Below are 12,032 nucleotides of genomic sequence, written 5' to 3' on the forward strand. Positions count from 1 at the left end.
GAATTACTCACGCACGGCGGTGAGCATCATGAAATTGGTGATGGAGGATGGTTGATGATGACGATGGCGACGGATTCCCCTCTCCGGAGCCCCGAACGGACTCCAGATCAGCCCTCCCGAGAGATTTTAGGGCTTGGCGGCGGCTCCGTATCGTAAAAAGCGATGATTCCTTCTCCTCTATTTTTTTCTCCCCGAAACCAAATATATAGAGTTGGAGTTGAGGTCAGAGGAGCTCCAGGGGGCCCACGAGGTAGGGGCGCGCCCACCACCCTCGTGGATAGGTGGTGGGCCTCCTGGTCTTCATCTTTTGCAGGGATTTTTTTATTTCCGAAAAGATGTTCCGTGAATTTTCAGGTCATTCCGAGAACTTTTGTTTCTGCACATAAATAACACCACGGTAATTCTGCTGAAAACAGCGTCAGTCCGGGTTAGTTCCATACAAATCATGCAAGTTAGAGTCCAAACAAGGGCAAAAGTGTTTGGGAAAGTAGATACGACGGAGACGTATCAACTCCCCCAAGCTTAAACCTTTGCTTGTCCTCAAGCAATTCAGTTGACAAACTGAAAATGATAAAGAAAAACTTTTACAAACTCTGTTTGCTCTTGTTGTTGTAAATATGTAAAGCCAGCATTCAAGTTTTCAGGAAAGATTATGAACTAACCATATTCACAATAACCCATAGGTCTCATGTTTACTCATATCAATGGCATAATCAACTAGCGAGCAATAATAATAAATCTCGGATGACAACACTTTCTCAAAACAATCATAATATGATATAACAAGATGGTATCTCGCTAGCCCTTTCTGAGACCGCAAAATATAAATGCAGAGCACCTTTAAAGATCAAGGACTGACTAGACATTGTAATTCATGGTAAAAGAGATCCAGTCAAGTCATACTCAATGTAGACTAACAGTAATGAATGCAAATGACAGCGGTGCTCTCCAACTAGTGCTTTTTAATAAGAGGATGATGGCTCAACATGAAAGTAAATAGATAGGCCCTTCGTAGAGGGAAGCAAGGATTTGTAGAGGTGCCAGAGCTCAGTTTTGAAATAGAGGTGAATTGTATTTTGAGCGGTATACTTTCATTGTCAACATAACAACCAAGAGATGGCGATATCTTCCATGCTACACACATTATAGGCGGTTCCCAAACAGAATGGTAAAGTTTATACTCCCCCTCCACCAACAAGCATCAATCCATGGCTTGCTCGAAACAACGAGTGCCTCCAACTAACAAGAGTCTCAGGTGAGTTTTGTTTGCAATTATTTTGATTTGATTTGCATAAAGCATGGAACTGGGCATCCCAGTAACCAGCCCTTTTCTCGTGAGTGAGGAGCAGAGTCCACTTCTCTTGAGAATAACCTACCTAACATGGAAGATACGGACAGCCCTAGTTGATACATGAGTTATTAGAGCATACAAAACAGGATATTTATTTCAAGGTTTAGAGTTTGGCACATGCAAATTTACTTGGAACGGTAGGTAGATACCGTATATAGGTAGGTATGGTGGACTCATATGGAATAACTTTGGGGTTTATGGAGTTGGATGCACAAGCAGTATTCCCGCTTAGTACAGGTGAAGGCTAGAAAAAGACTGGGAAGCGACCAGCTAGAGAGCGACAATAGTCATGAACATGCATTAAAATTAATCAACACCGAATGCAAGCATGAGTAGGATATAATCCACCATGAACATAAATATCGTGAAGGCTATGTTGATTTTGTTTCAACTACATGCATGAACATGCGCCAAGTCAAGTCACTTAAATCATTCAGAGGAGGATACCACCCTATCATACCACATCACAACCATTTTAATAGCATGTTGGCATGCAAGGTAAACCATTATAAGCTCCTAGCTAATCAAGCTTGGCACAAGAAACTATGATCTCTAGTTGTCATTGCAAACATGTTTATTCATAATAGGCTGAATCAGGAGCGATGAACTAATCATATTTACAAAAACAAGAGAGGTCGAGTTCATACCAGCTTTTCTCATCTCAGTCAGTCCATCATATATCGTCATAATTGCCTTTCACTTGCATGACCGAATGATGTGAATAATAATAATCGTGCGCGTGCATTGGACTAAGCTGGAATCTGCAAGCATTCAATAAACAGGAGAAGACAAGGCAATATGGGCTCTTTTGTCAGATCAACAATAATGCATATAAGAGTCACTTCAACAATTTAATCATGGTCTTATCCTACCGACCCCCAAAGAAAAGAAAATAAATAGAACTATTTACACGGGAAAGCTCCCAACAAGCAAAAGAAGAACAGGAAATCTTTTTGGGTTTTCTTTTTAATTACTACTACAAGCATGGAAATTAAAACTAGCTAAAAGCTACAACTATTTTTTTGGTTTTTCTTAAGGTTTATTAAACACACAAGAAGAAAGCATAAAAAGAAAATAAACTACCATGGATGATACAATGAAAAAGTATGAGCACCGACATCTAGCAATGAGTGTGTGAACATAAATGTAATGTCGGTGAGAAATACGTACTCCCCCAAGCTTAGGCTTTTGGCCTAAGTTGGTTTATGGCCATGGCTGGCCTGGCGGATATCCATAATAATAGTTGGGGTCGTACCGAGATGCAGCGGCTATCGCCTCCTGAGCTGCAGCATGGCGACGAGCGGCCTCCGCCCTCCTCTCGTACTCATCTGCCTCCTCTCTGGTAATAACATATCTTCCTTTTGCCAGATAATCAAATATGGCAGGAGCAGGGAGAGTAATACGGACAGCACGCCGTCTGTCAAAGATTAGTCGATACTGGAGAGGTGATTCACTCCTCTCAACAAACTGGTGGTGAACCATAGCATTAAAATCTGGGTAAGCAGGAGGAAATTCAATATCATCCTCACGTATGGTTACACCGAGAAAATCAGCTAAGCGGGTTGCATAAATTCCACCGAAGAAATCTCCATTAAATCTATTATTATGCAACCTACGTGCAACAATGGCTCCCAAATTATAAGATTTATCTCCTAACACAGCACTCCTAAGATACTAAGGTTAGGGGCACACATGTGACATGCTTCATCTTTACCATTTATGCACCTACCTATGAAGAGAGCAAAATAATGTATAGCAGGAAAGTGAATGCTCCCTATGGTAGCTTGTGTTATATCTCTAGATTCCCCCACAGTTATGCTAGCAAGAAAATCTTCAAATTCAGATTTGCGGGGTTCACTAGCACTACCCCATTGTGGAAGTTTGCATGTAGTGGTAAAATCCTCCAAGTCCATAGTATAAGATTTTTCATAGAGATCAAATAGGACAGTTGGAGAATTACATGAAGATGAAAATTCAAACCTCCTCACAAAGGTACTGGTGAGATAGTGATACTGGCGGCACTTTTCTTCCTCGAAGCTCACAAGATCAGCGTTACGCAAATATGGTTAAATTCTTCCTTAATTCCCGCTCGATCCATAAAGTTTTCCGAAGGCCATTCACAAGGACGCACTGTAGCGTCTCTTGGTGGCTCTTCATCAGCATCACGCATTGCAAGCCTGGGCCCTTGCTTCCTTGAAGAACCACCTTGGCACATTTTCCTAAGCATATTTCTTCCTCCGAAAAATTCTGAAATTTTTAGTAACTTCAAAACAAAAGTGAACCAAACTCAGTAATATTGATAGCAACTACTCCTACAAGTGCCTAGAGCCTATATCAGGCATCAAAACTACTTGGAACCATATAAATTTGACATGCAAGCTCAAGAACATGGTCACCTAGGCAGCACAAATTTGCAATGAATAAAGCACTAGAACAAAAACTAATTGTACCAATGGAGGAGTCGCATACCAAGGAACAATCTCCCCAAGCAGTTTTGTGAGAGGTGCTTTGAGCAAGGAGATCGAAAATGGCAGCAAAATTAGCTTGTACTCGGGTTTGAGCTGGATATTCGTGTTTGTGGGAGGAAGAAGGAGTATGTGGGTGCTAGGATAAGTGGAGGAGGGCCACCATGGGCCCACGAGGCAGGGGGCGCGCCTAGGGGGATAGGGCATGCCCCTGACCCTCGTGGCCAGGTGCCAGCTCCTCCTGTTGTATTCTCAGTGCCAAATATTCTCAAATATTCCATAAAAATCATATTTAAATTTCAGGGCATTTGGAGAACTTTTATTTTTAGTGTATTTTTATATTGCACGGATAATTCAGATAACAGACAGAAAATACTATTTTTATTTTATTTAAAATAAATAACAGAAAGTAAAAGTAGGGTACAGAAGGTTGTGCCTTCTAGTTTCATCCATCTCATGCTCATCAAAAGGAATCCACTAACAAGGTTGATCAAGTCTTGTTAACGAACTCATTCCGAATAACATGGAGCCGGAGAAATTTCGAATAACACTATGTTACCTCAACGGGGATATGCACATCCCCAATAATAAGAATATCATATTTCTTCTTGACAGTAGGAAGAGGAAATTCAAAACCTCCAAATATAATCGATGGAATTTTTCCAATAGAGTTGATACTATGAGCTTGAGGTTGTTTCCTCGGAAAGTGTACCGTATGCTCATTACCACTAACATGAAAAGTGACATTGCCTTTGGTGCAATCAATAACAGCCCCTGCAGTATTCAAAAAGGGTCTTCCAAGAATAATAGACATACTATCGTCCTCGGGGATATCAAGAATAACAAAGTCCGTTAAAATAGTGACGTTTGCAACCACAATGGACACATCCTCACAAATACCGACAAGTATAGCAGTTGATTTATCAGCCATTTGCAAAGATATTTCAGTAGGTGTCAACTTATTCAAATCAAGTCTACGATATAAAGAGAGAGGCATAACACTAACACCGGCTCCAAGATCACATAAAGCAGTTTTAACATAGTTTCTTTTAATGGAGCATGGTATAGTGGGTACTCCTGGATCTCCAAGTTTCTTTGGTATTCCACCCTTAAAAGTATAATTAGCAAGCATGGTGGAAATTTCAGCTTCCGGTATCTTTCTTTTATTAGTGACAATTTCTTTCATGTACTTAGCATAAGGATTCATTTTGAGCATATCAGTTAATCGCATGCGCAAAAAGATAGGTCTAATCATTTCAGCAAAGCGCTCAAAATCCTCATCATCCTTTTTTCTTGGATGGTTTTGGAGGAAAAGGCATGGGTTTCTGAACCCAAGGCTCTCTTTCCTTTGCGTGTTTCCTAGCAACAAAGTCTTTCTTATCATAATGTTGATTCTTTGATTGTGGGTTATCAAGATCAATAGCAGGTTCAATTTCTACATCATTATCATTACTAGGTTGAGCATCATCATGAACATTTTTATTAACATTATCACTAGTTTCAGGTTCATTGCCAGATTGTGTTTCAACATCAAAAATAGAAATATCATTTGGATTCTCAGGTGTTTCAGTAATAGGTTCACTAGAAGCATGCAAAGTCCTATCATTTTTCTTTTTCTTCCTTTTAGAAGGACTAGGTGCATCTATATTATTTCTCTGAGAATCTTGCTCGATTCTCTTAGGGTGGCCTTCAGGATACAAAGGTTCCTGAGTCATTCTACCAGTTCTAGTACCCACTCTAACAGCATAATCATTATTCTTACAATTCAATTCAGTGAGCAAATCATTTTGAGCTTTAAGTACTTGTTCTACTTGAGTGGTAACTGTCGGCGTCCAAACCGGCGGATCACGGGTAGGGGGTCCCGAACTGTGCGTCTAAGGCGGATGGTAACAGGAGGCGGGGGACACGATGTTTACCCAGGTCCGGGCCCTCTCGATGGAGGTAATACCCTACTTCCTGCTTGATTGATCTTGATGATATGAGTATTACAAGAGTTGATCTACCACGAGATCGTAGAGGCTAAACCCTAGATGCTAGCCTATGGTATGATTGTATGTTATCCTACGGACTAAACCCTTCGGTTTATATAGACACCGGAGGGGGCTAGGGTTACACAGAGTCGGTTACAAGGGAGGACATCTACATATCTGTATTGCCAAGCTTGCCTTCCACGCCAAGGAGAGTCCCATCCGGACACGGGACGAAGTCTTCAATCTTGTATCTTCATAGTCCAACAGTCCGGCCAAAGGATATAGTCCGGTTGTCCGAAGACCCCCTAATCCAGGACTCCCTCAGTAGCCCCCGAACCGGGCTTCAATGATGATGAGTCCGGCGCGCAGATTGTCTTCGGCATTCCAAGGCGAGTTCTTCTCCAAATTCTGAATATCTGCTGAGTAGTGTTCGGCTCCCCATAAATGTTGCACTTCTTGGCTTCCGCGCCCAATAAGGGCTATCTTCCACGTGTCGAGCGAATGCAAGGAGCCAGGGAATTTTTACATTCGCCACCCTAGCCATGTAAGTAAACCGTCTATTAAAGAGACGGGGATTCTTAGATCCAGACCACACCATCCTCCCATGGCGAGTATCCATCGGAGCGCGCTCGGAAAAATCCATTCCAACATGGCCGGCCATCGCAGCTCCTCCTCCCGCTCCCGTAGCCCTAAGCCCGGTGATTGGGAGAAGTGTTTCGTCCCGCACAGCCAATTAGTAGAGTTACAGACCCAGGGATTTCTCCCTCCAGCGTATATGGTCCCCGTTCGAGCCGGGCTCGCCCCCTATAATGGCGGGGAGCAAGCGGAGAGCTTCCCCAATCCCTCCAAGGGGGAGCGGGTATGCCTTGTCCCTTATTTACTAAGGGGACTTGGATTTCCAATCCATCCGTTCCTCCGCGGGCTCCTGGAGTTTTTTGGCCTCCAGTTGCATAATTTCACCCTCGCTTCCATATTACACATCGCTGGTTATGTTGCCCTTTGTGAGCTGTTTCTGGGCTGTGAAGCTCATTTCAAGCTGTGGAAGAGGCTATTCTGCCTGGTGCCCCGTACATAGAAGGGGTTAATATATCAAGTGGGCGGAGCCGAAATATGGCGCATCGCCGGGACCGGATACATGTCCGATACCCCGAAGAAGACGTTCGAAGACTGGCCTTCGGAGTGGTTTTACATGGAGGACGTCCCCCTTCCAGATCCTATTCGGATGGGTCTTCCCGAGTTCGACAATGCCCCTTTGAAGAAACGCCAAAGCTGGAGCCCACGGAGCCCTCAGGAAGAAGATAACGGAGAAGTCCTTTACCTGATGGGCCGGATAAAAGTGCTGGCTCAATCAGGGCTGACAATAATCGAGGTTATGTCAATATGTATAATGCGGGGGGTGCAGCCACTTCAATATCGAGGGCACCCCATGTGGCGCTTTAATGGGGAAGATGATGCCACCCGCTGCAGGCGTAAGGGACCGGACTCAGCTGCTGCTCTAGCAAAAATTATGTCTGATTTGTTCAAGGGAGAGGAAGAGGAGTTCATCCGTATTAAGCCACGGGATGGACTCTCCATGTACAACCCTCCAAGCTGGGTGAGCTGTCACTTTTTACTCCCAACCTTCCCACATTCTTCGTCATAAATACTCACCTTGTCATTTCATGGCAGGAACTGTGAAAAGCTGTAAGGGAGGTCAAAAGCCCACCTCCACAACCGGAGGACCCTGACCGGGCCCTTGATCCCAGACTCGAAGAGGATCCAGACATATTTGTGGAGCTGATCGACAGGACATTCTATCAATTGAGCTGCGATGATGCCATGGTGTCCATCATAGCCAACTATCCTGGGGTACTCCCCGCATCGCATGTAAGAAAAATCGGAGTCCGAACTTCCGAGAAGGATCCCCTTTTATGCACTTCACCTACGGTACATGTATGGTGTTTTATAGGTAAGGCCCTCGGGACGCCATGCCGAACCCGCAGTGACTCGCCAATAAGGGACACCCAAGCCGGGTAGGCTAAAAAGGAAGGCGGTCAGGACTGAGACGCCGCCGCAGAGGTATGATACAGAACCTCGCTCCGTGGAAAAATGCCGGCGCAGAGGTATGATATAGAACCTCGCTCCGTGGAAAAACGCTGGCGCAGAGGTAATGACATCCATGTTTCCTAGTAGGAAAAACGCTCGCCGGACTATATCCGGAGAGGTTGCCGATCATGCCTCCACCAGTCGGGCTCGAGGGCCGAACATAGAGGCGGAAGCTAACACGGGGCGAACATCGGATGCTCCTCCTACAGAGGATGCGGATAGACTATCTGCGACAAATTCCAAAGTGGAGAGCGCCATGAATCACAGGCGTCACCGGGCCGTACTCTGTGACGCTTGTTTCTCCCAAGAGGCGTTCGATGCTTTCAACTCAGGAGACGCGTACATCTGTGCTGCTCAAAACGGTCTTGCCAGAGCCATGGACCAGTATGTAAAGGATATACGGGTAAGAAAATCTCATGATTATATATATATCAGTAGCCCCTGAGACTTGAAACAGTTGACACAACTGATTTAAGGATCATTATTTGTGTAGGTTCTTACAGAGAAGAATACCGAATTGTCTCAAGAGCTGAAAGAGTGCAAAGCCCAGCTACGGGCCGCGATTGCCGCGTTCAAGGAGTTCGAGAAGGCCCCCTCTGGTAACACTTGTTTCCATTGCAAAGAATTACAGGCACCAGATAGTATGTGGCATGCATGCAAATCTAATAATAGATGTTGCAGATGACTCCGGAGTGAATCCGGAGGCCGTGCCGGAGAATGCGCAACGTGGTAATCGAGGGCTAAATGCTAGCGAGCGTGTGCTTATGCGGGTCAGGCAGGAGAAAAATAATCTCCAGGACGCCAATATCTAGCTGGGCGTGGAACTGAAAGATGTCTGAGCCCAGCTTGCGGACTCCGTGCAGGAGAATAAGCGGCTTCGACGCGGCATTTTCAGTAAGTGCTTGAACAAACTTTTGAGAGAGTTCGGCGAAGAAGCTGGCTAACAGAGTTATGTCTGCAGGTATGTTGACGGGTCGTCCCGCAGAGGAGATGCCCGGGTCTGCGGGTGATCTACTACCAGAGCTCTCACAACTGCACGAACAAGTTCGGCAGGTGATGCAGGGTATTGCCCAAGCCTTATGGCCATCCGCCTCCCCGCCAGGAGGCATGGGGGAGCTTATAGAGAAGCTCAAGGGAGCGCGGCGGTGCTTCCGATTATGGAAGATATCATCCTGCTGAAAAGGTGCAAGGGAAGCCTGGGCCATGGTGAAGACGCGATATACCAAAGCTGACCCAAACCACATGGCCGAGGTCGGACCTGTGGGGCCCGATGGGAAAGAGTTCCCTGTCAGTTTGGTGTATGACCAAGTAGAATTAGCAGCAAAGTATTCCCAACAGGATTGTAGACTAGACAGCCTGTTGGATGGTATAGAAGAAGAATTTAGTCAGTCTTAGTGACTGTGTACTTTAAGTGACATATATAATGTCCCTAGCCGGATTGTAAATCATTTGTCATGGTGGACCTTTTCGCTTCGGCCTCTGGACCCGATAGTCCGGAGTGTATCCGAATACCCGCTTGGTTATGTAAAAACCGGGGTATGCGTGGAAACCAGGCGTAGGGGTCATAAGTGCTTGAACAGACAAGTACCCAACTAGCTATGTTATATTACATGGATAGTAAGAAACATCTTCCAGGGAGAATAGTTCCGTTAAGGGTTCCTTTACCTGGGTACGCATGCCCTAATGTGCATGTCCGAACTGCGAAAAGAGACGCAAACTATAAACATCTGGGGGCATGTATCAAAATAAATAAAAGTCATCTTTTGTTCGCCGACCGAATATTCCCTTAAGAACGCTAGCTTTCGGCTTCACCTAGTCTGAGGTACACATCCGGCTGACCCGGCAATAACAATCGCAGAGGTGCTCCCCTTATGCCCTAGTCGAATTAACCGGAACGTAGGGCATAAATACAAGATCCAGGCAACCTAGCTTGGCCAAAACTTAAGTCATATCGATGCATATAATGGCGAAAAAAGGTACATGTGGAAGAATAACACATGTGTGGGGCACAAAGCCCAGAAAAATAGTTATATTAAGCTTCTGTATAAGAAGCCCCCAGGTATAATGAGCGCGGTTAGCGCGTCAAGATTGTGTAGTCAAGACACAAGTTAGCCTTTTAAGACCTTGGGGAGAAGAAAAAAGAAGAGAAAGAGAGAAAAGACAGATAACGGATATGCAAAAAATTGACGGGGGTAAGGAGACGAACATAGAGTCCGGCACTAGGCGTAGAATCTTCGGAGTCTGGCTGCGTTCCATGAGTTTGGCTCGAGTCGATTGTCCGATGCATCCCGCAGACGGTACGCTCCACCGGTCAGAACCTGGTTAATAATGAAGGGACCTTCCCATTTGGGCTTGAGCTTGTTCTTTTTCTTCTCCGGCAGGCGTAGAACTAGTTCGCCAACATTATAGGTTTTGGCCCGTACTTCTCTGCTTTGATACTTTCGCGCCTATTGCTGATAGAATGCGGAACGGGCTTTTGCCACGTCGCGCTCCTCCTCCAGGGCGTCCAAACTATCCTACCGATCGAGCTCGGCCTCTTTTTCTTCGTACATGCGCACTCGAGGTGAGTCATGAATTATGTCGCAAAGCAGAACCGCCTCTGCGCCGTACACCATAAAAAACAGTGTGTATCCGGTAGTGCGATTCGGCGTGGTCTGCAGCCCCCATAGTACGGAGTCAAGCTCCTCTACCCAGTGTGTGTTTGATTTCTTTAAGGACCGCACTAATCTGGGTTTGATGCCACTCATGATAAGACCATTTGCTCGCTCGACTTGACCGTTAGTTTGCGGGTGATAGGCAGAAGCATAATCGAGCTTGATGCCCATGTTGCTGCACCAAAGTTTTACCTCGTCGGCTGTAAAGTTCGTGTCGTTGTCAGTGATGATGCTGTGGGGGATGCCATAACGGTGTACAACCCCATATATGAAGTCTATCACCGGTCCGGATTCAGCCGTTTTAACGGGTTTGGCTTCTATCCATTTGGTGAATTTATCCACCATGACCAGTAAGTATTTTTTTTTCTTATGGGTTCCCCCTTTGAGGGGTCCGACCATATCAAGCCCCCAGACCGCAAAGGGCCAAGTAATGGGGATTGTTTGGAGAGCGGTAGGCGGCATATGGCTTTGGTTTGCAAAAAGCTGGCAACCGACGCAACGTTGGACCAGATCATGTGCATCTGCTCGGGCCGTCGGCCAATAGAAACCTATACAGAAGGCCTTGATTACAAGGGCCCGGGCTGCGGCGTGGTGGCCGCCGAGTCCAGCATGGATTTCTTCCAAAAGCTTCCGCCCTTCCTCTTCAGAGATGCACCTTTGAAGGACTCCGGTAGTGCTTTTCTTATAAAGCTCTCCCTCGTGGACCTTGTAGGATTTAGATCGCCGCACTATGCAGCGTGCCTCGTTTTGGTCCTTGGGTAGATCTTGCCTGGTTAGGTAGGCCAGGAATGGTTCTATCCACGGGGCGATGACGGCCATTATCACGTGGGCTGAAGGTGTTATTTCGATGGCAGAGCCTCCGATTGTGTCAGAGTGTTCGGTATCTGGTGTTGTGGCCGGGTCCGGACTATGTTTATCGGTGTTCCCTTCCCATACTATGGATGGCTTAAACAACCTTTCCAAGAAGATGTTAGGTGGGACAGGATTGCGCTTAGCGCCGATACGGGTGAGGATATCCGTCGCCTGATTGTTTTCCCGAGCCACATGGTGGAATTCAAGCCCCTCGAACCGAGCTGAGATTTTGAGGATGCCGTTGCGATATGCCGCCATTTTCGGATCCTTGGCATCGAAGTCTCCATTTATTTGAGATATTGCGAGGTTCGAGTCCCCACGCACCTCCAGGTGTTGAATGCCCATGGAAACTGCCATCCGGAGACCATGTAATAGGGCCTCATATTCGGCTGCGTTGTTGGAGTCTGTGTATAGTATTTGGAGTACGTATTGGACTATATCTCCGATGGGGGACGTCAGGACGACGCCAGCCCCCAGACCAGCCAGCATTTTAGAGCCGTCAAAGTGCATGATCCAATTGGAGTACGCGTCGTACTCTTTAGGGAGTTCGGCTTCTGTCCACTCGGCGACGAAATCGGCCACTACTTGCGACTTAATGGCTCGCCGTGGTCTATATGTTATGTCGAAAGGGAGGAGCTCGATAGCCCATTTGACA

Source organism: Triticum urartu, chromosome 1A (genome assembly GCF_056163025.1).
Source record: "Triticum urartu cultivar PI428250 chromosome 1A, HENAU_Tu73, whole genome shotgun sequence".
In the NCBI taxonomy this organism is placed as follows: domain Eukaryota; kingdom Viridiplantae; phylum Streptophyta; class Magnoliopsida; order Poales; family Poaceae; genus Triticum; species Triticum urartu.